Here is a 27,797-nt window from a genome sequence, read left to right as displayed (position 1 = left end):
TTGATGGGAAAAAATACCGTTCAAGCGAAGCAATGGCTTGAAAAGTGTCTTGGAGACTCCGCTCCACCAGAAACAACAATAAAACGTTGGTTTTCTGACTTCAAACGTGGTCGTAGAGACACCGATGATGCAGAACGCAGTGGACGTCCAAATGAGGCGGTAACACCAGAAAACATTGAAAAAATCCACAAAATAGTTTTGAATGATCGAAAAGTAAAGTTACGTGAGTTAGCTGACATGTTAAAGATATCAAAATAACGTGTTGGTTTTCTATTACATGAGCATTTGACAATGAAAAAGCTCTGTTCAAAGTGGGTGCCGCGTTCGCTAACTGTTGACCAAAAACGAGAACGTGTTGATGATTCTGAGCAGTGTTTGGCCATGTTTAAACGTAACAAACCGGAATTTTTGCGTCGATATGAGACAATGGATGAAACATGGATTCATCACTCCGGAATAAAAACGATCGTCATCTGAGTGGACAGCAACTGGTGAACCTCATCCAAAGCGCCCGAAAGTACAACAATGGATTGGAAAGTTTATGGCCTCGGTATTTTGGGATGCGCGTGGTGTGAGATTTACCGACTATATTGAGAAAGGAAATGCCTTTACCATTGGATATTGTATAGCATTATTGGAGCAATTGAAGGCTGAAATTGCAAACAACCGACCGCATATGGTAAAGAAAAGCATTAAACTTCGAATTGCTCCCACATCCACCGTATGCGCCAGATTTGGCTCCCAGCGAGTACTGGCTGTTCGCAGACCTGAAATAACTTCTCGTCGGTAAGAAATTTCTCACGAATGAAGAGGTAATCGCTTCAACTGAGGCCTATTTTGAGATTTTAAAAAGAACCAATTTGCGAAGTTTATCCGGTGTTTACAACTGCTTTATTCATCTACACCAAAATCAAATTCTGGATCAGGATTCAGGATTTGAAACTGAACTCAAGAAATGATTTCGAAATATGGAATAGGCTCCGAATTGGGTTGAAAAAATTGGTTCGGAATCCAGACCTTGAATTCTGTTTCTGAATTTAGATCAAGAAATCTAGAGAATCTTAGAAACTTAACTCATTTTCAGAATCCAGAAGTTCTAGGACTAAATTCTCGAATGAAATTCCAAAATTTAGTTCTAGAATTCAAATTCTGAATTTAGTTCCAATAAGCTGGTTCTGGATATTGTGGAAATGAATTATGAAACTGAATTCAGGAATTAAATTCCGGTTCAGAAGTCAGCTTTGATCTAACATTTAGTTTCTGAATCCAGATCTAAAATTAATATTCTGAATTTTGTACCCGAATTTTGAAGTTTCAATCCTGAATCAGAATTCTAGATTCGAATTCCGAATGTGAATATATCCAGGATCCAGAATTAGGATTCAGTTCCTGGGACATGGTTTCAATTTCTGAACCTGTAATTTGGAACTAAATTCTGAACCTACACCAAAATCCAGCTCAGTTCCGAAATTCATGTTAAGATTTTGCTCCAGAATCCAATCTAAAATTCAGTTCCCGAATCCAGTATTCAGAAGAAAATGAGAGTGCGACATGAACGTCTGAGGCCTTATAACATGCAACAGTCTGTTGTTGTTGCTGTTGGTGGAAGACCCTTTTACAACTCGTACATTTCACAATTTTTGTTATGGTTCTGGCATATGTTATCATAGTTCAGTTATCAATTTTTGTGGGTAAAACAGAAAAAAAACGGCCTTCCAATTGGCCAGTTTTGTTTGTCAATTTAGTCATTTATGATTAGTGCTGATGAATGAGTACCGATAAATTTCAGCCGCTAGGTGAGCGTATCTCATTAACACCTCCTTTATCCACCGAGAAATACTTCAGCCGTCAGAAAAATTCTGATCCAGTCAAAGCCCGTTCACAAACCAACACCATTTTTTCACACCCCTTCTTATCGCTATTATAGAAACATCGGCAGGTTTGAACGTATAAAACGCTGAAACGAATTCTTCAACAACAACTTCTCGAAATAGGAATTTCATTGCGTCGTTCTCAACTTTTACCTTGGCTTGTTCCGTCATAAAATTGAAGTTTTATTTAATTAATCCAATTAAGAGTGTTTTGCCATTGCCCGCACATTCGCATCACTCGTGGCCATGTCTGCTTTTGTTGCTGCTGAGCTAGAACTGAGCAGGATTCCTGCGTACCGATGGACGACGCTAGCGCTGGGCCGCACCTTTAGGCGCAGGAATGCTCCTCCCCATTCAATCATTTCGATTTATGTACAAACACTCACACACGCACACGCACTCCATGCACATACCAAGGGAAAAAAGGTTAAGGCTTGAGCATTCCTGATGGATCTGTTGTAATTCCAGCGTAAAAAATTCGGTCCTTTTCGGACGATCGGAAATTAAACGCTCCCGACGCGAGATACCGGTTTTACGATTGTGATAGAACTCAAGAACCTGATGAAAATCGTTCAGTCGATTACTGAGCAACCAATTTGGGGAGAAAACTCTAATCCGATCGCGATGACTATCAGCATGATTGGCCCCGATTATAACACCATTTAGCGTTCCCAAATCCGGTAGACTTCCGCCCATGAATTTGGCACAATCCACCGAATGATTCCCCCTTCCAGGTTGCATTCAATGCTAATGATATTCATAATTAGGACGAGGAAACTTTCCGCCGGAACGCTCCTGCGGACAGTCTTGGCAATGGCTTTTGGCTTCCTTGTTTTTTTTGTTTCTTGCACTCTCTCGTCACTGCTGATTTCTGGGGACGCTACATCGTCTTCATTGAGTTCGCCTTCTTGTTAATGACAAACGTTGGGATAGGGATGTAATGAACGGAAAAAGCAGCAGGAAAAAAAAACTCTAACGGAATGAGCCTCACCAAAGAGGAGATAGGAAGCGTCTCGCGGAAAATAGCCTCAAACCGAACTTAATTGTTTTTTTTTTTGCTTTGCCAGCAACGCAATGTTTCCCCTATAATTCATTTGCCCTTGCAACAGTACATAAACTTCCACGCAGCTAACTTTGCGCGGAACGACGTCGGACAGGACAGGAAGACATTTTTTACTCAACACTTTGGAACGGGGCAGTTTTCAACAATGAAATAATATATATTACTTTCATCTTGATAACCATTGTGACAAAAGGCGTCTAATGGAACTATAAATTTTCTACGATTGGAGCTGGTTTCAAGTGTTCTGTGGATTTGATTTTCAACCAATAGAAAAGAACCTCGATGCACTGAATTCAAATAAATTTAGAATAAATTAAACATATAAGTAACAAAATTCATACACAGCTCGAAAAAATCTTGTGATTTTACATCTCATAAGATGCACATAAATAGAGCGTCGTATTTCACATGAATTTATGTTCTAGAACATGAACAATCAAATTGAGATAAAAAGCAAAAGATCGATAGAAACGGGAGCGGATCATTTCGCCGAAAGTCGTCGGAAGCGGCGGCAGTATAGGATCGTGATTTTTCTGGCAACCAAACTCTGTTGTTCTGCTTATTCGCAAATTGACAGATAGGCTTAGATTGAATATTGTTTTTTGAGAATTATGATATTCACCATGGCAGTAACATCCGTATTTTTATGCTTGCTTTCGTCATTCATTTCGAAATGGTTTCCTTTGCATTAAATCATGTTTCCTTATCTAATCATGCCGAAGCACTTCTCATTGATGGTTGAAAACACCAGCAAACCAGCTATAGTGAGAAATGGGTGTAATTTAGCCTACCGAGAATGAGCAGACAACTTTATATGTACATACATTTTTGGGTTCATTTTTATACTTAGCTCTCACTAGATAGCGCTTTGTGTGTCAAATTAAAAATGTCATGTGTCACAATTGCTACAGAACGGTCATATTTGTTGGATATGTTAGATAAATGATTTCACACGTTTTTGTAACAAATGTGAAAGTCGTTCATATTATTGCTTGTAAAACCGACTCGAAAACCTGAAAGGATTAAGTTCTAAATCGTTCATTTAACTCACTGTACAATAAGTTCATTTAAGCAGTTTCATTTCCAGTTTTCACTTAAGAAATATTACTGCTGTGGAACATATCAAACAAGAAACTTGTTGCACATGATACAAGCGTAGTGCGCTTTTCTATCCGCACAATCGTTGCAAGTATAGTTAGGAAATACAATACAAGAACAATGTTCGCTACTTGGGTAAATCCAAACATTCAATACATCAAAAAATTTAAGCTACCGCTATGTGAATCACGCCTCATGAATGTTATCAGATGGTTGTTTGATGGTAGCAATTAAGCTATTCAAGCAGCGCAGTTTTAATAGCTATTTACACTTATCTTTGTCTGTGAGAACCAATGGTGACGCGAAATCTCAGAAGGAGAAATCCCGAAACTCCATTGCTGTATTTCACCGACTTATGATACAATATTGCAACAGTTTTCATATTTGTGTCGATAATTCAATTCAAAGAGATGAACAGATTTCGCAAGTATAATGAGCAATTGCATGACTGATGGTATACAATCCTGACACTAAAAATCTTTCCAGATCGGAGCTCAAACATACGACAACTGCACAATATAATGTGCTACAACGAAAAAATACCATCCATATCGACTTCCAACGGGCTCCTCTTCGTCCTTCAGTTCCTCTGTCTAAAGCACGTGCATTTGCTTCTGAATACAACTATATGCCAACATTTGAACAATTGTGTTAACTATTGTTTAACTATTGTGTTTAACTAAGAATTGTTTTCGTATATTAATTTCTATAACTCTCCTGCAGAAACCGCAGAAAAAATTTTTATTCGTTTTCTGAAAATCGTTCCATCGAAGACCTTTCGTAAAAAAACAGATAACTCTATCTTTGAAAAAAAAAACTTCTGCACATTCATTCTTTCGAAAGAACTTGTACTTTCGAGCCGACAGTCGATAAAATGATCCACTTACGACTGGAACAACAGAAATAAAGATCAATACAGTAAACAAGAAAATAACAATAAACGTTTCTAGACGAGTAAACCAAACAGACTAAAGGCACAGGTGCTACCACGAAAAAAATCCATCGTTGTTGACTTCAAACGGGATCGTTTGCGAGCTTCTGAATAACCAATTTAAACTTTGTTCGATGAGCAAATGCATCTCGATATGAAGCTAGTCATTTGTTGCAACCGAATTAACCTTATAGTTTCATATGCATTCAATTTTATTTGAAGCGCAAAGTAATTGAATTTGCTGAAGAAAACAAAAACATGCACTATGTGTAGCATAAGAACATCTAATGGATTGAAATCAAATTGAGAAAAAAAGCAAAAGATCGATAGAAACGGGAGCGGGTCATTTCGCCGAAAGTCGTTTCGCCGAATACCATTTCGCCGAAAGCCGTTTCGCCGAGTAGGTCATTTCACCGAAAGTCTTTTCGCCGTTGGAAGCGGCGGCCTCTTGTACACAAATCTGCAACCGCCTCGTTTGCCCGGTCTACTCAAAGCTAGGTTTCTTTGCTTTAGTTAGGTCCGAACGAGTGGTAGCGAGGTCGGACAACACACGAAACAAATCGATGTGGCGAAGCCGCATTTGATATTTTTTCACTTAATAAACGGAAAATACAAAAACATAAATATCAAAAACGGGCGTTAATGTATTATCGTTCATTTATGTTTATTTTAAATCCATTCCAATAATAATATTAAGACAATTTCCCATTCGGCGAAATGATCCTGATCCGATAGAAACAGCGCGACTTGAACCGAGAAACATCCGATCACTAAGCACGCTATTTAATGAATTGAGCCACAGATGCTCATATCTGCTTGATAAATAATTGATACATATGAATCCATACATCGGCACTTGGTAGCCGAAAGAAAATTACACTCGGAGCTGGTAAAATTCTGTACGAATTTAATATTGCGTCATCGGACAAGTTAAATAGTTATGAATTGTATCGTTTGTAGAATTATGTCACCTGTAAAGTTCATTATTTCTTTCTGTGTATACATTTACTTTTTTTTATAAAGTCGTTTGTTGGAAAATATCCATTTTATAATTGGCTTAAATATCTAAAGAAAAGAGTTTTCATAATATAGAGGAGACTGAGCTGAACCTGACATTTTGTGAAAATTGAGAAAAGACATCCATTATAACTAGGTTTTTACCGAAGTTATCTCTTCCATTGAGTAGCTTCAACCTTCAGATACAATTCCATATTTGTGATTTGGAAAAATATGCATTAGTACCAAGTCACGCAGAAGTGACACCAACCCAAAATCCAATATTTTTGGAGGCGCGGGGCTAAACTAGATTCGTTATGGGGCAAAACCTGACTATAAAACTTTACACAAAAATGAAGAACAAATACAATGGGGTGCCAAGTCTCGACAAACCTTGATGAGCGCAAAGAAAATGAAATCATGTTCGAATGGACTCTCTGTTGGATTCAACCTTTAGTGAAACGCCAACCTCCAGCTAACTGACGTCTGTCTTTCACATGATAGAGCGTTTATACAAAAGTCAATCCATGGATCGAAAAAATTGTTGGTTTATAAGATATTTAAGCTGTTAGGTTTTATCCCGTGTCCTGTCTAGCTCCGGTATCCCTTAAATAATTTCTTGAGTTTCGTGGGAAGCGGGGGTAACATTATTTTGATTACACATATCATCATGTAGTATCCGAAACCAGAGGTCGGATCCAAAAGAAAAAAAATCCTGTGAATTTCCGGAATAGCATTCAATGCGCGTAGCGATTCACGTTTGATGTTTTCAATTGACTCAAAACGGTTTCTCCGGAACGGTCGTTTGAGTTTGCTGAATAGCCAGAAGTCGCACGGAGCTAAATCAGGTGAATACGGTGGGTGCGGAACGATATTGGTTAAATTTTTAGCGAAAAACCAGGAATTGTAGGCCCATAATTCCGGTCTTTTTAACTAATAGCTTCGCGCAAATGACGCACAATACTCAAATAGTATTCCTGGTTGAAAGTTTGGCCGGTCGTAAGGATTTCGGACTGCACCATACTTCGATAATCAAAGAAAACTATCAACATTACCTTGATTTTTGACTTTGCTTGCATTCTCGACCCTCTCTGAACAACTTGTACCAATCCAAAACATTTGGCATACAATTAGCACCGAAGGCCTTTTGCAACATTCTGAACGTTTCGGCACCAGAAATTTGATTCCGCACACACAATTTAATGGAACTTTTTTGTTGAATAATTTCACTCGTTGTAAAAATCGTCGATTGCACTTTTAATACTTCAGAAAGATACTAAACACTAATGAATATTTTGACGTGACACTTGGCACAGATGTCACTGACAGTCATACCAACCTAGAAAAAAATATTTCGACGCAATATAATGCAAAAGTCTTACTACTTTTTGCCCACAGTAGTATGGGTGTAAGAAGTTATATTCATCCACCAATTATTGATGTGAGCAGTTTAAATCAATAAGAATATAACATTGTGTAGGATTCGAAAATATTGACATCTTTTTCATTCATAGGGAAGACCAGGGTGAAAATGGCCACTCGCAATAATTCGAACACTAAATGTCACATTGGCTAAGCCCTCTATACTATATCTGTCTATTCTGATTTTAGAATTTATGGGTTGTATAATTCATACTCAGTGAGTGTTTTAGATAAATAAGATGCGCTGAATCGGATGGTGGTTTTTACGATAGTTTTTGTTTGTATTACAACATGAAAATTGAAACGAAAAACAAAGCAAAGTCATGACATTACGTTCTTTTCGTGGAATTTGGCCTTACTGTTTCAATAGACTTCGCAGCCGATACTTAGCGTACAGAATCATTGCATGGCTACGATCCTACTGACACTAAGAATCCTTTCAGGTCGAGACTTGAACATACGTCGACTGGCTTGTAAGACCAACGCCAGATGCATTGAACAGCAAACCCTGGCAAGATCGAGAAATCGGAACGGAGCGGAGGGGCTGTAAGGGAAACAAAATTTGGTGTGAGTCGTAAGTTTATTATTTTTTTACAAAAACTTGCTAATATTATTTTAAACAGTATTTTCGAGTACGTACCAACATTTAGACAAACGTACCGATTTAGACAAATGCTTCATTTACTGGGACAAATTACTCAGTAATGAACGCTACAAAACTCACCCAGATTGAGCGCTCAAGCAGCAGTATTTTTACATGCGTCAGTTGCTTCCTTAAGCCAGACAGTAAGTGAGACTATGAGTGAATTGTTTTTTTGTATTCTTTTAAATTTTGGTCTTAACTCAAAAACGATTGGATTTTATTTTTTATATATTTTTCTCATTTCTTTCATATCTTTTAAAAAATCAGTAATTTTAGCATGAAATTATATTTTTCATGAACGAAACAATTGTAAGATATTAAACAGACCCAAAAAATTCATTTACACACAATAATTGGTCATATGTCTGATTGTTTCCTGTATTAAAATGTGACTGGCCATTATCGTTCCACACATTTTGAAATTGTCGATTTCGAAGTTGGTGCACTTCGAACAAGATTGCGCCTTTATAAATGAAGATATGTACCTCAAATCAAGTGCGTTTTGTAACTAAAAGTTGTAGCTTTCGAGTATCCCGAATGAAAATATTATTGCGCATTTTTAACTAGATTAGACTTCTGCAAAACAAATTTTGTACACTCGGATTACACTCATACAAATAAGCCCAGTATGTGAAAGCCAGTGTTGCCACGTTTGCAGATTTATCTCGGAATTTACAGATGTCTGGTTACGCTACTGACGTTCTTTTTGTGCCGAATACCGAAGCGAACAGACGCTTTTTTTATAGTATCATAAATGGAAGAGCATCAATCGGAAAGGTGACTGGATTAAATATTTATGAGGTGAAATCGATCTATTTCGAAATTTTATACCGGATGCAATCAAAATTTTCGCAACCAAAGATTTGTTTTGTCATTTTCAAAATGCTCGGTTACCGGCACTCCATTTTTTTTCGACAAATCGTGAAAAATTGCCAGTAATATGCAGGCTGCTATCGAGACAAAGCAAGTCAAAGATTTGGCCAAACACCTAGCTGCTCATACAGCAGATGGACCGGCTAAGAAAAAACGTGAAAGACTGACCAAATCAACACCAAAGGCTCCACCTTACAAATCATCGACTAAGAGAACCAAGGCGAAGTCACCATCGGACAATGAAGACTTTTGTCCAAAACGCTTCCAAAAAGAAAAACTTCTGTTTTTTCTTTGAATAACTGCAGTCTTTACTTATATTGTTCCATTTTTAGTGAAATTGCTTGAAGTGTCGGTAACCGAACACCTTTTTTGAAATGGCCAAAATGTATCGCTTTACTAAATTGATAATAATTTTTTTTCAATCGACCGAATCAACTTAGTTCCTTAATCAGTTGTTCGTTAGGGCTTTCCATTGATGTATAGATGTCCGCATAATGTGCATTAAGTCAGAAGTTGTTAGCTTAAAATAAAAGGGTATCAGTAAACGAACACTCTCCCTTACTAATACGAGTTAGTATGCGAGCAGAAAGCTCCTGTCAAAAATTTAGTACTAGAGTCCTTGAATTCGCAGCATTTTGCAATGTATTTTGTGTATGACCTAAAGAAACTATTTTCACTCCGGTCTCCCCTAATTCTTCGAATCTTATGTCAAAGTATTCATGGCTATGATGTGCTAGTGTTTGAATTACTCACTCAAACATTTTTCACTCAAACATTTTATAATTAGACACTGATCAAAAACTGACGGGATTCCTTCATGATTGGGGCCAACAATTCAACCAATTGTGTTAGATCCAGGGGTCGCCAAACTACGGTTTGTCTTAGAATCGTTTTTGTTCGGTACGTTAGCAAAAGACATGACACTTCGGTGCGAATTAAAAAGTGTTAAAGTTTGCATCAAGCAGTTCAATTTGAACTGCTCTGCACTGACGAGTCTAAGACGAAACGTAAAGTAAAGCATGTGTATTCGCTTTTCATCGAACCGCGTCGTCAATGTCATCATTGCCAGTCGAAATAATGAAGGTCATCGCGCCTTTTTTGCAGAATTCTTCAAAGAAATGGAGACTCAACTTTCCGAGTTTCTCCTTCACAATGAAGTGCAGTGGCTTTCCAAACGTATGGTGCTGAAACGTTTTGTTTAATGCTTGAATTAAATAAACACATTTCTCTATGAAAGAAGTATTAATCACTCTGAATGAGCGAACGGCGAATGGATGCAAAATATTTACCGACTTCGGCAAATATTTACCGAAATTCCAACAGCTTGCCGTTCGTTCATCAGTACGATAATTGAATTGACTGCAAAGTGTTTGGTAATAAAATTTTCGTCGATCTGTTAAACTATACCGAGCAGTTCTGTAAACGCTGTAAACTCTAATGGAAGATTTGGTGAATTTATTGTGCATTCGAATTATTCATTTGATCTAAAATGGAAAAAAATGTTCGAAAAAAAAATGCAATAAAAAATATGTGAAAGGTTTAAAATTATAAATTAAATTCAGACACATACCCGGAATATGTTTCTAACTTTTCAAATGATTTTCACAAATTTCACGCTTTTAAAAGGTAATAGTCGGGTAACAAAATGAATCCTTAGAACCAGAAATTCAACACCGAAAATCTATAGGTTTAGTGAGGTTTGATATAATCTTTCATTTGAGTCTAAGTTTGTAAAAACCGGTCGAATCATCGTCCAAAAATCGTAGTAAAGAAATTTCCATTTAGGAATTTTTAACCACTATCTCTGGAACCGAGAGCCGAAATCAGTTTTATGGCCATTGACTACTAACTAGAAGATTGTATTAACCAGTTTTGAATGACCCACTTCTTTTTACAATCGATTTTTTTTGTGTTTATCACCATATAACTTCAGACTCGAAACTCGGATAAATATGAAATTCAGGATTTTTCTACTGAATCTTAAGCCCTTTCGTTTTATACACAAGACCTTTCATTTGAATCTAAGTCGGTTTTCATAATCATCGCATACCCTTTGTATATAAGAATGGCAAAAAGGCTATCGTTTAAAAAAAAAAAACATTGGAAGCAAAAGTTTGATGCATATTACGGAGCTAGTGCTTCTTCTGATTACACAGAAGCCCGTAGTGGCAGGCCTTCCGACGCGGTTACAAAAATCAATGGCAAAATTAAATGAAGCGGGACTAGATGACCGGAAAGTGAGGGTGCCAAACTAGTACTAGAGAATTTTTGTACATTTCTTCGTTCCACTTCATACTCTGAGTATTTCACGGCCCCTAAAAAAATTACAGTCTGATAATGATTGATGCTGTGTGCAATTTACCAAGAGAGAATCGCAAGTTGACAATTATCGCAGAAAATCGAATCGATGATTCAACTTGATGATTCTCATACTAGTTACAACCCTTGTGTGGAGCATTCACATACATTTTCATAGACACAACTTATGCAAAGGTTATTTGTACATAGTTAGAATAAGCGGCAATAGTAAAATGATTCTATCGCAATTATCCACTGCCCATACAGAATCGGATCGCGAAACGAGAATAAACGACCGTTTGTTGCTTCAGAGAGAATCCCCACAGCAGCGAGCTAACCTTTGATTCTCAGAAATGTCATCGAGAGAAATTCGCTCTCGCACTGGTGTCTATTCTATGTTAAATGAACCATGCCGGTTTTTTCGTTGCTGTGATGATATCCGTCTCTCTTTGATGGCACTGATTGAATCGTGTGAAGAGTTGCTAGTGAGCGTTATTTGGTACGATAAAAGCCATGCTTGTCTAGATTATTAAGAGAGAATGATTAACCGAAAATAGACTGAAATCGGCAGCCTACCTCGAAAAAGGAATACACCTTCAACAAAAAGTAAAAGTGTGCATTATTGGAGCAATTGAAAGCCGAAAAGAAATTAGTTTTTCGAGCATAGTGTGAAATTCATTTTGAAGTTCTGACTGCTACTTCCGCAGCCGGAAGCCGGATTCGGTTAAAACAGCGTAGAAGTCTATGAAACCATAGGACCTTCCAATTGAATTCATTCATACATTTTGTAATTCGTTCTAGTCATCTCAGAGGAATGTATGTGAGTTCCTTATTAGAGTTTTTGACCACCACAAAAAAAAATTTCGGTTGTTGCATCGTCACTCCTAATGAAGAATATAAATTATCAATACTCATCACCTTGTATATCCCGAAAGGTGGATCTCGATGAAACTGAATGGGATTATAAGACACTTCATTTGTAAAAATCGGTTCCACCCACCATCTCTAAGAAATCGATTGAAGTTCTATTTCGAAATTTTTAACCGCTTATTATGGACCTTCCGGAACCGCTTTAATTGAATTGCATTTATTCAATAAATAATCAACATGTTTCAATAGCATTTGCTACTATTTAAATCGTCTCTTATAGAAAACACACTCTTGAAATTGAAGGTTCACTCGTACTCTACAAAATTTTTCTTGCCTCAAAGTGCTGGCTCAGTTTTGCCGAGTTTTTAGTTTTAGAAGATATTATTTATGATTTCGGTCGGTCGCAAACAAATTCCTACGCTGATTTATTGTTCCAACATATTTGACAATTTGACAACAATTCTTGGAAATGTTAGAGGAACAATTTGAAGGAACATTTATCAGAGCCGGACAGCTTTCAAGGTTGGAGTCGCCAACAGCCAACAGCAACAAAAAAATGTGGACCTTTGCTACAAAACACGAGAATCATATCGGACATCTCATCGGGCGTGTTATGCTGCATTAATTTCTTCGGAACCGTTGATAAATTTTGGCTGGCTCTGTACACAACCGATATTTCAAATTTTTGACACAGATATTCTGAATAAAAACCATCTACTGCTGGTGATTGGTCGTCCTAATACGCCGTCATGGCTCACAAACGGAGTGAATTCACAGCTCGGCTGGCCGGCGAACGACTCTCATCCATTCTCATTATATGGTGTTAGTTTTTACAACCTATTCATTCAATTTCGGATGATGGATCTGGTATTGTTGCTCTCATGACACGGGGCGGCTATTCAACCGGAACATCGTCACGACGGCCAAAGGAATGAAAACTGGTTCTGTGTTCCTTGTTCCTAATGCAAGCCGAGCAGAGACCAACTTCTCAAATTAGGGCCTAATTTTGGAATTCTTTTGTGCGCCGTAAAATGAAACCTCCGAAACCTACGATACGCAGGTATTTCAGTCCTCTTTCGGATAGGGAAAACACAAAGATTCTTCCAATTAGCTACCTTCAATTCCGAACCGAGAGAGGTCAGTTACCGGGTGCCGTTGCCTCGGCAAAACCCTCATCAACCCAAACAAGGATTTGCAGTCACGGCAGCAGCAGCAGCAGCAGCAGCAAAAGCAGTAGACAGGATCCGATGCTGGCATCGAAATTGAATTTGCTTACAACCGCGTTCGTGACTCCAGAAGGTGACGTTTGAATTCAACCGTGAAAGGATTGTGAGGAGAATTCATTACGGATTCTACCTTATTTTTATAAGCAGGAAAAGATTGTTCGTCCTTCACCGCAAACTGTGTGCGGCTGCAGGATAATCTTCAAACCTAAAGAATCCTCGGTTTGGTTTTACATAATCAGCCGTGCCGAGGAAGAATTTTATTAAAAACTTTTTTCATTAGCCGTATGCATAATACTTGGATATAAGTTAGTATGATTCTTCTGCGAAGGGAAGCTAGCGGATGTCGGCAAGCATCACTTAGACAGATAATATCTGAAGTAAACGATCCAATAAAAACGGAATCTTTTCAAATGACGGTCCATTAATAAGCACGGTATGAAACGTGGTATGGTTCTAAAAAGGTTTTAACTGCACCGGTAATTAATTCTTACTTTTGATGGATGGAAGCTTCCCCCCCAAAAAATACACGAAACGTGCAAATTGGTGGAGACAAATTCCATCCAAAAAAATCGAACATTGCGTTATCGTACTTTCAGTTCGTGGGCAACGTTGCCAGAAGAGTTCCTTTTCAAGCTACCCACACACACATACACACAAACACAGTCGCAGTCACACACTCCGCCTCGGACGAGACCAAAAGTCCAGCAAGGTTAGGCTCATATTTCATTTCAAAATTACAATGGTGAAGAACTCTGCGAGAAGGATGGGACATTCCGAAGAAAGATTCTCTGCGGGAAGATAAGCAAAAGCAATTTCATCAAGATGCTGCGAAGATCCGGGGGATGACAGACTAAGGTTTCGCTGCAGAATTTATGGCCCTGCTGTTGTTTGAAGTGTTCGCTGCAATAAAAAGATACTGACGCGACGACGGTACATTTGATTCCAATTTCTATATCAACTCTTTACAAGCCGGTCCGGCAAGCATAGCAAGAGGGATGTGGGCTGATGAGAAATCAAAAATTAGACGATAGGCAATGTCGATGCCTCGACTGTAATGAAACAGAAAGAGAACATGAACATGAGCATGGTTGTGTGAAATAATTAACAAAATAGTCTGCAATAATTTAAATTTATTCACGTGCTAAACTTAGATCGTTTTCTACGAGAAAAAATTCTTGACTGCTGGCTTTTGCCAAGAGAAATAAATTCTACTAATTTACGATCAAAACCCAAAGTAAAAGACAAATTTTTGGCGAACCAATTTGATAACATTCGTTGGGAACCTTTTGAATCGAAAGCGCCAAATATGCTATTTACAAAACAATTAAATTTTGTTGAAGTCACACAATATTTTCTTAACAACAGTTTTTCTTCTTAAGAACCTGAATAAATAATGTTTTTTCTTTCCTGCAGGTTTTGCTGTGCTTACAGTTTTATTGTGTTTTTACATGAAAAAAAACTGCTGTCAAATGTATAGCACAAATCTTCAAAAAAAAACAGGAGAACGTGCCACTTGAGCCAATTTGTTCTTTTTCCACTTGGGGTTGACGCTGGTTCTATTTCAGTTGCCTACAATCGAAAACGGTATTTGATTGAACTCGTAAAATTTAATTGCGCTGTACGGTAATTTTTCGATGACAGCTTTCCATAAATGTATGAAAAATATCATTATGTTATGCGAGAAACGAATAATGTTTTTTTGTAATTTAATTTCAAATTTTTAAGATCGATTTTTTCGGTGTAGGGTTCGATAAGTAATTTTTTCAGTATTTTTATTCAAAAATTAGATTGGTTTAGTGAACATCGCTAGCAAAACAATTTTTTGTAAGATTTACAGGGTTGTTACGGTCGCGCGGATTTCGCGGTTTTCGCAGATTTGGCGCGGTTTCTGCTAAGATTTTGATGCTATGGCGCGAATTTCAAAAAACATCATTTCACAAAATTCTTTGCAAACTTTTGAAGCTTGCGAGTTTTATGAGACCCTAAAAAAATAAAGATGGGCGAACGTTTCAGCAATTGGTCGAGATGGCCGAATTTCCACCTTGATAAAACTAAAATTTACTAGAAGGCGGTTCTAGCCAATGTTTTCTTCAGTGGACAAAATTTCGATTTTATGCTTTTCGATCTCGAGTGATACAAGTTGCTATTTCAATATTTTGCACTCAAGGATATTGATGTCAGATGGAAGATATCGTCTCAGTGATAATACATTCAACAAAGCAAAGAACTTAATAAATGGAATGCGATTCTTCAATAATATGGTAACAAATTTTGTGTATGATAAAAATCGCATTCTTGAAGCCATACTAACACGACATGCTTACGAAGCGAAGTCTAACATTCGTGGTGATATGAAAGTGTTCTAATAGTTTTCAATTGTTCTTTGCGTTCTGAAATTTTTCCTGAAATATGGAAGAAATCCTATGTGAACAAGGATATAGTATTCAACTACCGTGAAATTGTTGCTTTGTGCGCTGTAACGAAGCTGTTTGGAATTACAGTTCTGGATTTTATAACACATAGTTGCTCTGACTATATATCAGAGACTCAGCTTGGATCCATGCCAAAGCTTTCAACTTCTCCTGTTGCGTTCGACGAAATCAATCATCACATAACGATCTCCAAGTTAAGTAGACTGGGATTAAACGGATCATTTTTTTATTGGCTTCGATCATATCTAACTGGTAATGAAATGATAGTGAAAATACGAGCCTGGACAACCTCACCATGTGCTGTTACATCTGGAGTTTCTCAAGGAAGTCACCTTGGACCGTTCATAATTTTATTGTATCTCAACTATCTGAATTTTTCGATCAGGTGTATGAAACTTTCGTATTTCATATTTCAAAATGGTTTGAATGGTTTGCTCCGTCGTCTCTTTTTGTAGCAAAAAGTCTGTATTCAAGTTCGACTATAATATGCCACAAACTGTTCTTGAACGCGCATCGTCTGTCAAGGACCTGGGTGTTCTGGAAACCAAGTTAAATTTTAAAGAGCACATAGAGCTTTCAACTGTCACAATTTGACATTCGACGTCGTAGTTTTCCTATTTTTTTCCTTTGGATTCTCTATGTTAGAACTAATTATGGATATAACAAGCCCATTGCTAGCTAGCATGTGCCGCATATTTAACAAATGTTTCAATTCTTTCGACTTTCATTTATCACGTAATGTTATCAAGAAATCGTTTCCTATATTACTGCCACATTAGATTTAGTTTCTATAGAAGCACTAGATTTAAAGAAATGTATCATTTGGATGATTTTGATCTATTGATACAAAGGATGAGGAGGTTTTATGCCTGTTGGAGAACAAGTTTGACAGAAACTAATTCCAGTGGGCTTTTCCCTGATCCAAATAAAAGAATAAAAGATGAGGAGGAAAAGAAAGACATTCAGAGTAAAATCTGACAACTATTATAATTGAAACTGAAATTAAAAAGAGTGAATCAGATCATCCTGATGTGGTCTACCATAAAATTCTTCTTGCCAAGAAGGAAATGTTTGCCGAGCAAAAAGATGTCAAAGCAAAAAAAATATCTTCGATGAAATCAGTTTACTTTCTTTGAAAATCACAATTGTAAGCATTTTTATTTTTACTGTAACATTTTCCGTACATCAGAGAGTATTAATTTAGGATCAAGAGTAAACCAAGTTAACTTGTGTTGGTAATTTGTGTATTACGTACATTTTATTCAGTACGTATGTCATAGATTGATATATGCAGTGCAACGAGTTTATTGAAGTGACTTGCAGGATTGAGTTTCAAACAATCTTTTTAGCAATAATTTATTCTCAAATGCATGTTAAGCCTGACATTTTGTATGAAATATCAGTTTTGAACAATTTTTACCAACGTTTGATGGAAAATTGCTTACATTTTATGAATGTAGATTTAATTTCCCTAATAAAAAAAAGTTGGCAACACTGCTTCAAAGCATTTGTATTAGATTGCGCTACACAAAATAAGCAAAACTAAAAATTTTCTGTTACAAAAGTAGTTTTCCGGAAATATAAATAGATTTACGACAACATGCCATTTCCATTGTCTTCCGCGTGTTAAATTAAAGGTTCCCAATTTACGAGTTTACTTATAGAAGCTACGAAAAAAATTTCTGCAAGAGGAAATCCATATAGAATTGTGTTTGTTGCTAATCGAATGTGTCAGTGGAAGTAAACTGAAACTGAGATAATTTTTCTCGAGCCGTTTTTAAGGAAAACCGAAGAGTTCTAGACTAAGACACTTTTCTTGAATTGCAATTTTAAGCAGAATGAACTGATTGGTTTATTTTTCAACCATATGGAAGATTTATTGATTAAAATCAGGAAAAGAAGCACCGAAATTTTTTTTTACGCACATATTGTTGACATTGTTCATACGCTTGCAAAAAGTCTTGCTCCTTAACTAAGGGCATCGAAAAATATGGAGAATAAAAATGAAATCGTTTTCATGGGATTTCTCGAAGTGATGTGCAGTATGCGGACTTATTTATTGTGTTCATATGACAAACTTATGCAGATTTTTAAATTATATCTAAATGAATTTTCAAGTACTGCGTAAAGTATCACCTGCACGGAACGACCGAAATAAGCTCTGCGCCTAATTCGTATTACTGTTTTTGAATTAGTTGATTTTAACAACAAAATTTCCAAAATAACTATAAAATTAGTTAAAATTGAGACTGTGTATAAAAATAGTTGTCTAACGCTTCACTCGAATATCGCGCGTTTTAGTTTTCAACTTCGCGCGTTTTGATTTTGAAATTTTTCGTAGCAACCCTGAATTTATAATCTTTCGGCTAAATTTTTTGCAAAAGACAAAACAATGTTTAGCCCTTTTCTAAAAACAGACTAAATCAGTGATTTCCGAACTTTTTTGGTCAAATGCCTACTTTGGGTACCTTTTTCTTTTTATTACCCACCAAGTTGAAAAAATTTGAAAATTTGGATTGATGGATTAACAGCTTTTTTGGAGTTTTGAGAGTAATATATAGTGTAAAAACAAAAACAATGTAAATTGTTTTGTTTTCAATCCCATAAGGCTAAAATGTAATACTTATTCTAGAACATATCGTCGCCCATCCGGAGAATCAAAGAGAGATTTGATAAGTATTTGCGTGCGGTATTGATTCACTGACATGAGACTAATGTTTGAACCACACAGGTCGTGAACTATCAGATCATGCCAAGTCTGTTTTTTACTGGGAAAGCTACTAAGTTGTGTTTCATCACATCCAGAGTAGTTCAATTGGCATAGCGATTTTCCCGGATCGGAGAAAATTGGTTGTTTGTATGAGAATTGATGTCGCTAGGTTTCGTATTTCGTTATTATCATTTTATCAGTCTGCTTTTACGGTAGGTAATGCATCAAAGCTAAACTAGTTTTTGTAACTAATTCCACATCCTTTAAAAAACAGCTAACCGTCTGTAATTCAGATTTGCAAATCACCTAACTTGCAAATTCCTTGGTACAAACGTTGCATAATTTTGATGCTTGCTTCTCAGCTGTAAAAAAAAGCATCGAAGAGTAGCAACGTGTCAAAATTTTGCTCGTCCATCGCGGAAATTCGTACTACTCGCACGCAAACTAGTCGCTATTGATTAATGTTGGGAAACTGACTGTTACTAAGGTAAAAAAGCGCGCAAGCAGCTAATGAACTTTGATTGCAGAGTATAGAATGACGGAAACTACGGCAAGACTTTCACGCTTTTAAAGAGCTCCCTGTACAGGAATATTCAACGGCTACTGCAAAATGGATTTACTTTACTTTACTTTGAGCTAGAGAAATATAGTGTCTGGCAAGGAAACTGCTTAAAAAAATTGTAAAACAACAACCGGAATCATCAATCGAAAAAATATGTAACAGAGCGCCTGTACAAACTGTTGTTTCCTTTCCTCAAACTTTTCTGTTTTGAGCGGATTTGGCAACTCATGAAAAAGCGACAGGTGTATTTCAGCCAGTTGCAATTCAAAGAAAACTGATAAGATGCAGTTCTTCTGGTGAGGCAGGTTACCAAAAATGCATAACAAAACTTTGCTGGAAAGAGTCAAAAGAAAGGCACAGATAATCGCATTTGTTAGGAAGATAGTTTGAATGAATATTTTTTCTTTTCTTTTGTATGAATTGAACTTGAAATACAGATTTGATTCGAATCTTGTTTGACCAACTTTTAATCATATCACGCTTTAAGTTTTTAAATGCTCACTTTTATGGTCTTTCTTATGAATCTCACAAGATTTAAATGATTCACTATTAACATCATATTTGCAACTAATATGTTGGCTTGATCCTGGACAGTATTTAAAAATGATTTCATAATTTTTTGTACATTTTCTTTGACCCTTTATTAAATTTGTTTTCTGGTGGGAAAACTCACTATATGAGACTTATTGCTCACCTGTTGACGATTTAGAGTTTACTGTCCAGCAGGGACCAGTTTGCCCCCTAAAAAAACGTCCAATGGAAGTCCTCTGCTGGTCCAAAACGTTGAACCGTTGGTCCGACGAATGTCCGATAAATTGTCCAAGGGGAGATCGATTTGGAAACAGACCATTGAACCGAGCGTCATTGGTATTGAAATGCCAACTCGAAAAGAAATCGAAGAATACAGTCAATGTTTGAATAAAATTACACACATAGTATGTTATGTATAGGAAGCTGTTTCAATAAGGAAATGCCACAATTCGAGATGTATAACTCCACTTTGATAAGCAGATTATTCATCAGCTGAAACATTGATGTTAGCTAAAGGATCAGCTCACTTAGTTAGAACAATGCGCATGTCCCACGCATTGATAAATTTCTAGTAATTAGATCTATAGTTTGTTTTACGCACTTTAAACAAAGTGAGAATAATAAAATATTTAGTACGCTGTTCCTCCCTCTCTCAATCGAACCAAAAATTGGTGAAGAAGAATAAGTAATGTCCGGAAAAATCAGCGATTGTAAAAAAGTGCGACACGTCGGTTACGTCATTTGTGGAAAGATTAACGTAATAAATGAATCAATAGTGGCTTTCAAACGTGGTTGAGCTGGTTGAAATTGGTTAATCCATCTCCGTTAAAAATTGCGGATAGAAAAACACATTCTCGACGAACTAAATCGAATGGAATTTAACACTGAGAATCCAATCAAAAGTCTGCTTTTTCCAACAATTCTATATCCTTTCTATAGGGAAAGGTAAAACGAATTTGGATTTGTTGGGATCGTTTGGTTGCGTGTCCGATTTGGCTACTTCCTCGTTCTATAAGAATGAAAGCTATTGTAAAACTTTTTCCAGGTATGAGGATAGCTGTTATAACACCACCAGATCCGACCACTAAGTAGTGCGAATATACTCACACTCATACAGAGAGAAAGGAAGAGAGTAGATGACCACCACTAACTTTGTATAAAAGCGTCAAAAAAAAATTAATTAAAAGCGAGTAGCATTTTATAGGAAACTACTAATTTCACGAACTAAATGAAACCATAGAGCAATGTCACTGACGGACGAACGCTTATCAAAGTAAAACATTATCAACAGCTTTATAAATCCGTCAGACTATATGTATGGTGACCAGCAGCTAATAAACCCCGAAACACAGTTTAATTTTTATTCCGAAAGATTTACTCTATTTATATGCCTGATCAGACACGGAAAGTTCTTAGTATTTTCTTAAGAAACAATTACTATTTAGTACCAATAATTCAAACGTCTGTTACATAAATAATAATAGTGCTGTAGATATGTTAGTATAGAGAATATTCTCAGTTCGAGGGTTTAGAACTTTATGGCGTTCGAAAACAGTCCCGTTAGTTGCGAACTTGAATATGACTCAACTGACCGTCTCTGAATATAGATAATAATATAATAATCAGTACAACACGTGCATGTACCAATTATAAATAAATAGTTCGTTATCGTAGTCCTCGATAGTATAGTGGTAAGTATCCCCGCCTGTCACGCGGGAGACCGGGGTTCGATTCCCCGTCGGGGAGATAATTTTTTTCTGTCTCATCAAAACGATTTCCATTAGATGAAAGTGATAGAAAAACACTATGCATTGAATTTGAATTTTCGTTTTTCGCAGTTATTACAAAACTTATTACACAAAATTTAACTATACTTCGTTAAACTTTAGTTAGAGTGAAAAAAGGGGAAATGTGAAAATGGTCATAAAAACAGGGTAAACAGGAGATTTGACACTTCCACTGTTCTAAAATATTTGATTCCATTAAATAAAACCTGTTTTAATCCACCTACTGACGTATAATACTTTTCTCATATGTCTCATATTTGCATAAATATCACTCAGAGATTATTCGAAAAAAATAATATTATGAGACGAATAAAAAATAGAAAGCTCATTTGAGAATGGAATTGGTGTAGCCGAAATCAGCTCGTGTAACCAGCTACTAATAGAACTTACAAATTAAAACAGTTATGAGCCAAACTTAGAAGAATTTTTCTGTAATTCACATCGACGCTCTCACTAATCGTTTGAAATTTAAAACAGACTTCACCCTGTAACTCCGGAGCCGGAAATCATATCCGGGTGAGATTCAATAGCAACCTATGGGACCATAATACCTTTCATATTTCAAATTTGTGAAAAGCGCTGCAGTTATTTCAGAGCAACATAAGTGACAATTTTTAACACACAGACATTGCACAACTCTACGAACTGAGTCGAAGAGTATATGATATGACAATTTTGGTCCGTTGATTTTAAGTGATAACTTAACCTTTGTATATGCGAAAGGCAAAACTATATATTTTAATGACACATCATTCAAGCAATGTCCTATTGCCGTTGCTTTTGGAGACATTATTCTGACTTCTCCCAACAAATACTAAAATTTTGAATATGTGCGTTCATTTCGCATTTTGATGTGGAACACATCTTTATTTTCTATATAGGAGTGCAAATTAGAAACTCAAGGAGAAATACACGTAGAAATGTGGTCAGGTTTTAAACACTCACAGCTCAGTATATTTTGTATCAATTATTATTATTATTATTTCATTATTTGATTGGAAATATTTCTACGATTCGATTTGAATGAATCAAGTCACGTATTTTCAATTATAAATGATTGAAATTTTGATTAGTAGCGAGCAGTGTCCTATTTTGTATGCTAAAAATCTCCGGCATATCGGATTTCCCTGTCATAGACGACGGTTTTGAAGGAGTAAGCGATATATCAAAGCGAATGCATTGCTCTGATTGGCCAATCGATGCAAAAGCGAAGCTGTTGGAAGCACGCGCATCTATAAATAGAAGCACAATTAGAGCCAACGTTTCAGTCCTACGCGTAGCATGCTAGAGGTAGGTTGGAGCTAGATAGCAACACAAAAGTGCCATAAGACGATTTGAAGCTATAATTGGTATGCTCTGATCTTATGTCATGCAAGCTCGGATGAAATTCCATATAATGTCGTTTCGTCTGAGAAATTGACATCTACCCCAGGATAAATTTTGAGTGCTTAAGATTAATTTCTAACTTATATAAGATGAACTCGATTGATAATGAGGAAAAGTTTATCGCTTTAACCGAAATTGCAGAATGATAGAGAAACTTAACGCTATAAAAATAATTTCTTGGATACAAAACTTGAACGCAAGCTTGGCGAAGAGAAGCTTTAATATCAAAATCGTATCGCATGTATGTACAAAGATATAATTGCATACATTTGGGATATTGGTGTAATTTCGTCGGCTATAAAACAAACAATGTTGCGGATTAAAAAATGTGACGATTGATTGAACTGTTTGATTGTAGATCATTAGATATTTTGGTTGCCTTGTTCCACATCAATGGCTCGAACAACCCCATGGAGTTAATTCTTGTAGTTTCAAATTCTACATCCAAGCAAATAGGGCAGTCCATTTCATAGGTCGGAAAAAATTTGGTGCTACGATAATTTGCACTATTTGCAGTTCGTTACTGTTTCGAGGATTACAGTGTGTACTCGTAATCCGATGGAGTTAGTGAAGAATATTTGTCGAATTTGATTTGTCTGCTAACGGAAATGCAATCTTTTTTTGACATTCAAAGGAAATTCATTTAAAAATGATTAAATATAAAAGAAATTGTGAAAGTGAACCGGTTGTATTAAAAAGGTTGTATTTTTTTCTTTGACAATTGATCATGACTTACTTAGTTTTAGTTCAAAACTAACTTATCAGCAACAAAAAAATACTCGCTTGAAACCATTCTTTTCAATTTAATTATATGTTTATTGCTCAGAGCAAGCTCTAATGGAAAATTTTAAACATACAATTCTTTTGATTGGACTCCCATCTGTATATAAATTCATCGTTTGGTAAAATTTTATGGACCATAAAATTCAAAACGTACTTTTCGTAGCATCGTCTCCGGTTTACTTTGCTATTCTTTGTACATTGATATTGATATTGATTAAACTAATACAGAGATTTTAGCAGCAGTCATGTGGTCCTACGTCAACAGTTCGAACAACCCAATCGAACAACCCAATCGAACAACCCATTTTAATTTTTCAAGAGATCAAGATGATGTATGATTGTGATTTGTGAAACAATTTTCAATCTATCGGTGTATTGAGCCATTCACAGTAATTGGTATTTGACTTATGAGTTACGATCAGTATTTGGATTTCGGATAAATCGATGCGAGTTATATTACTGATATTTTCACCAGTACTTTCATACTAATTGACCTGCAGGAAATCGAAAAAAACCTGTTTTAATCCACCTAGTGGTGTAATGATACCTTCCTCATGTATAATATTGTGGTATTCTATTCGAAAATTTTTTCTTCGATTTTTGAAAGAAACCAAGAGATTGTTTGTGCATTAACTAGTATAACATACAGAATAAAACAGTGCTTTGATTGCGTAGGTCATCCTTAAGAAAACGAAGTGGGTTCACTATTATATGCACTTCCGGCACCGGAACCCGAGAACCGGTTCAATCAAAGTAGGTTCGTACGGCCACCAACTAACATGACATACAAACTCTACTAATACGCACTCTAAATTACGATTTAAATGTTAGTCGCATCCGAAAATATGCAGTAATTTTTGGTAGGACCATAAGACCTTTCAATTGACCCTAATATTGGGAATAACGAGTCCAGTTTATAACATTTTTTACGGTTTTTGTTCCGCCAGTTTAAGTGACGGTGTACAATATTGAACACACTTTACCCTATAACTCCGGAACCGAAAGTCGGATCCGGATGAAATTCAGGAATTCCGTATGGGACCACGAGACCTTTCAGTTGAATCTAAGTTTGTCAAAATCGTATCAGCCATCTCCGAGAAAACCTAGTGAGATTATTTGACACATACACACACACACACACACACAGACGTTGCTCAGCTCGATGAACTGAGTCGAATGGTACAAGAAACTTGGCCCTCCGGGCCAATTTTCACTAGTCGGGTTTTCAAGTGATTGCATAACCTTTCTATATGAGAAAGGCCAAAAGATTTTTATTGGAAATAAATATTTCTTACTATTATTCGTTAAAATTCAAATGGGAATGTTCAACAGTAACTACGGAAGAGGAATTCGAATCCTAATAAAATTCGAAAGTAATAGATGAATCAGGAAAACTGTTTACTGCAATCTGAGTCTTGAAAAATCATTTAATCCGATATATTTATGTGACCACAAAATATATACATTATACCACTGTGGTTTGGGTTAAAAAGTCGGTTTTAAACGGGATAAAAAAAATTCCATGCAGTAAAGTTGTTAATTTACGGTAAGTTACAAAGCAGGAGGATTAGACATTGATATCATCATTTTACTGGAGGCTCACCAATAAGAGTTGCCTAGAAAACGATTTTGGAAATTGACATCATGCCAACTCAAATAGAACATCTTCCCACTTCTCCTACTTTACAGACTACTTATTATAATTTAGACGCATATGAGGTCTATGATCCGTTTAATCCAGTAATGCGACTTCGGGATAAGAAACATTACTTACTGTGTTTATACTGCAAGTGTACGTTTAAACGAATAAGAGTGAAATTTTTATTCGTGATTGATTTATTAATTCACTGTACCGCAAGCTTTCGTAGACGTGTAAAAATAAATAATTTATTAATAAACAAAAAACCGTTCCCATTTACTAACGGGCACCCAAGATATTCATTTGGTCCAGATTGTGCAGTGCCGGATATGTGCTATTCATTGCCGTTTCAACCTTCCGAGCGAACGGACGTGCTTTGTGTTTACTGCGAAAAAAACCAGTGCCGTGTGTGATAACGTGACCGGACGATCAAAACTAGATTATATCGCTATTGTGTAATAGACAATAGTGCTTTTTTCTGTGAGAGGTTTTTTGTACATTATACACTTAAGCAGTGCATTGTTGTGAGCGGACGATCGAAACAGTACCGTTAGCCGGTGATTGTTTGATCGATCAAGGCCAGATTTCAGTGGCCATTGTGATTATACTGTGCGGATTATAAGTGAGTGTGCTTTTTCCTCTCGGAGGTTTTTTGCACACCCTCGAAGCGGCGATACGCCGATCGACGAGGGCTTGGCCTTGGTGGCCCCCGTTGGATTAAAAGTTAAGTACTATTATTTTGTATATTTTTTTTTCTTCTTCATTCGACCGTTCATTACCCCCCCCCCCCCTTCGAATCATTTATTTCTGCGCGGAGGTAGCTCCGCGACATGTCAAATTTGACTCCCGACCCCTCCGTTCTCGATGATCAGATGGAGACTTCTGTTGGCAGCAATAAGTCTCGCATAAAGAGTTATCCCGATGGGCTTGCACTCTCGGCCGGGCCTTACTCGGTTTATTTCCGGACCAAGGCTAAAGAAAAAAAATTGAATGTTTTGAAAATATCGCGGGATCTGTCCTCGCGATACAATACTATAAAAAGTATTGATAAAATACGACCAGATAAGCTCAGGGTTCTGTTCACCAGCTCAAAGCAGGCAAATGAGCTCGTTCAAAATGACCATTTTACGCGGGAGTACCGCGTCTACGTGCCAGCTCGCGAAGTAGAAATCGACGGTGTGGTCACCGATTCGAGTTTGACTTGCGAGGACGTTCTTAAGTACGGAGAGGGCTGTTTTAAGGACCCCTCACTTAAGAACGTCAAGATACTGGACTGCAAGCGATTGCATTCAGTATCGATCGCCGGGGATGGAACAAAGTCTTATCCCCAATCTGACTCTTATCGTGTGACCTTCGCCGGCTCTGCTTTGCCCAACAACATCCTCTTGGACCGGGTTCGTCTGCCTGTTCGTCTTTTTGTACCTCGAGTAATGAATTGTACCAATTGCAAACAATTGGGGCATACAGCTTCTCATTGCTGCAATAAGCCCCGGTGTGCTAACTGTGGGGAGGCTCATGCGGATGGCTCTTGCGGTAAGGATGCTGAAAAGTGTCTCTACTGCAAGGAGGGTCCGCATGACCTAATGGCATGTCCTGCGTATAAGCTGCGAGGAGATCGGATGAAGCGTTCCCTGAAGGAACACTCCAAGCGTTCCTTTGCCGAGATGCTTAAGAGTGCCACCCCTCCTAAACTGACAACGAACCCATATGCCTGCTTGTCAACTGACGAGAGCGATTCTGACGACCCTTTGGAAGGTCCATCATCGGCGGTCCCTCATAGCTGTAGGAAAAGAATGAATAAATCCTCTCATAAGCTACCTAGTAAGGGCTCGAAGGTGTCTTCCGAAGGGCTTCGAAAAGTTACAGCTAACGGGAATCGGGACAAACCACCGAAGCAAAAGGCTCCTGGTCTCGGAAAACTCAGTTCCGAGATGGAACTCCCACCACTTCCCGGGACAACAAAATCCCCAAACGTCCCCGAAAATCTATCAGAGAACCAACTAGGTGCTGGACTTATCAAGTTCTCTGATGTTGTGGACTGGATTTTTACAACTTTTAATATTTCTGACCCTCTTAAAAGCATTTTAATTGCTTTCATGCCAACAGTAAAAACATATTTAAAGCAGTTGACTGCAAATTGGCCCCTTCTCTCAGCGATTGTATCCTTCGATGGCTAAATCATCCATCGAGGTCACGGATCTAATCACTGTTTTACAGTGGAATTGCAGAAGTATTATCCCAAAAATAGATTCCCTTAAATTTCTAGTAAATAATCTGAAATGTGACGCATTTGCATTGTGCGAAACTTGGCTAACTTCTGAAATATCCTTAAACTTCCACGATTTTAACATTATTCGCCTGGATCGAGATGATCCCTACGGAGGAGTACTTTTGGGGATCAAAAAGTGCTATTCTTTTTATCGAATTAACCTCCCCTCGATATCAGGTATTGAAACTGTCGCATGTCATGTTACAATCAAAGGCAAGGATCTTTGCATTGCTTCAATCTATATTCCCCCAAGAGCCTCGGTTGGGCATCGGTGGCTCAGTGATATCATTGAGCTCCTTCCCGCACCGACGTTGGTTTTAGGAGACTTTAACTCACACGGTACGGGATGGGGCTGTCTTCACGACGATAACAGATCAACTATGATCCATGATATCTGCGACAACTTC

General features: G+C 37.1%; 1 protein-coding gene and 1 non-coding gene across 11 annotated transcripts in view; one reads left to right on the top strand and one right to left on the bottom strand.

The window, feature by feature from the left end:
* The window catches only part of LOC131427464 (protein winged eye), a 758,071-nt gene that overhangs the window by 696,183 nt on the left and 34,091 nt on the right, over positions 1–27,797 (bottom strand). The gene's annotated exons all lie outside the window — the stretch shown is intronic.
* On the top strand, positions 21,201–21,272 carry Trnad-guc (transfer RNA aspartic acid (anticodon GUC)). Its single transcript has one exon. It is a non-coding gene; the product is annotated as a tRNA-Asp (tRNA).

The sequence above is a fragment of the Malaya genurostris genome, chromosome 2 (genome assembly GCF_030247185.1).
Source record: "Malaya genurostris strain Urasoe2022 chromosome 2, Malgen_1.1, whole genome shotgun sequence".
Taxonomy (NCBI): Eukaryota; Metazoa; Arthropoda; class Insecta; order Diptera; family Culicidae; genus Malaya; species Malaya genurostris.
The sequence above is the reverse complement of the archived record's forward strand: the minus strand, read 5'-3'. Positions and strand labels throughout refer to the sequence as shown.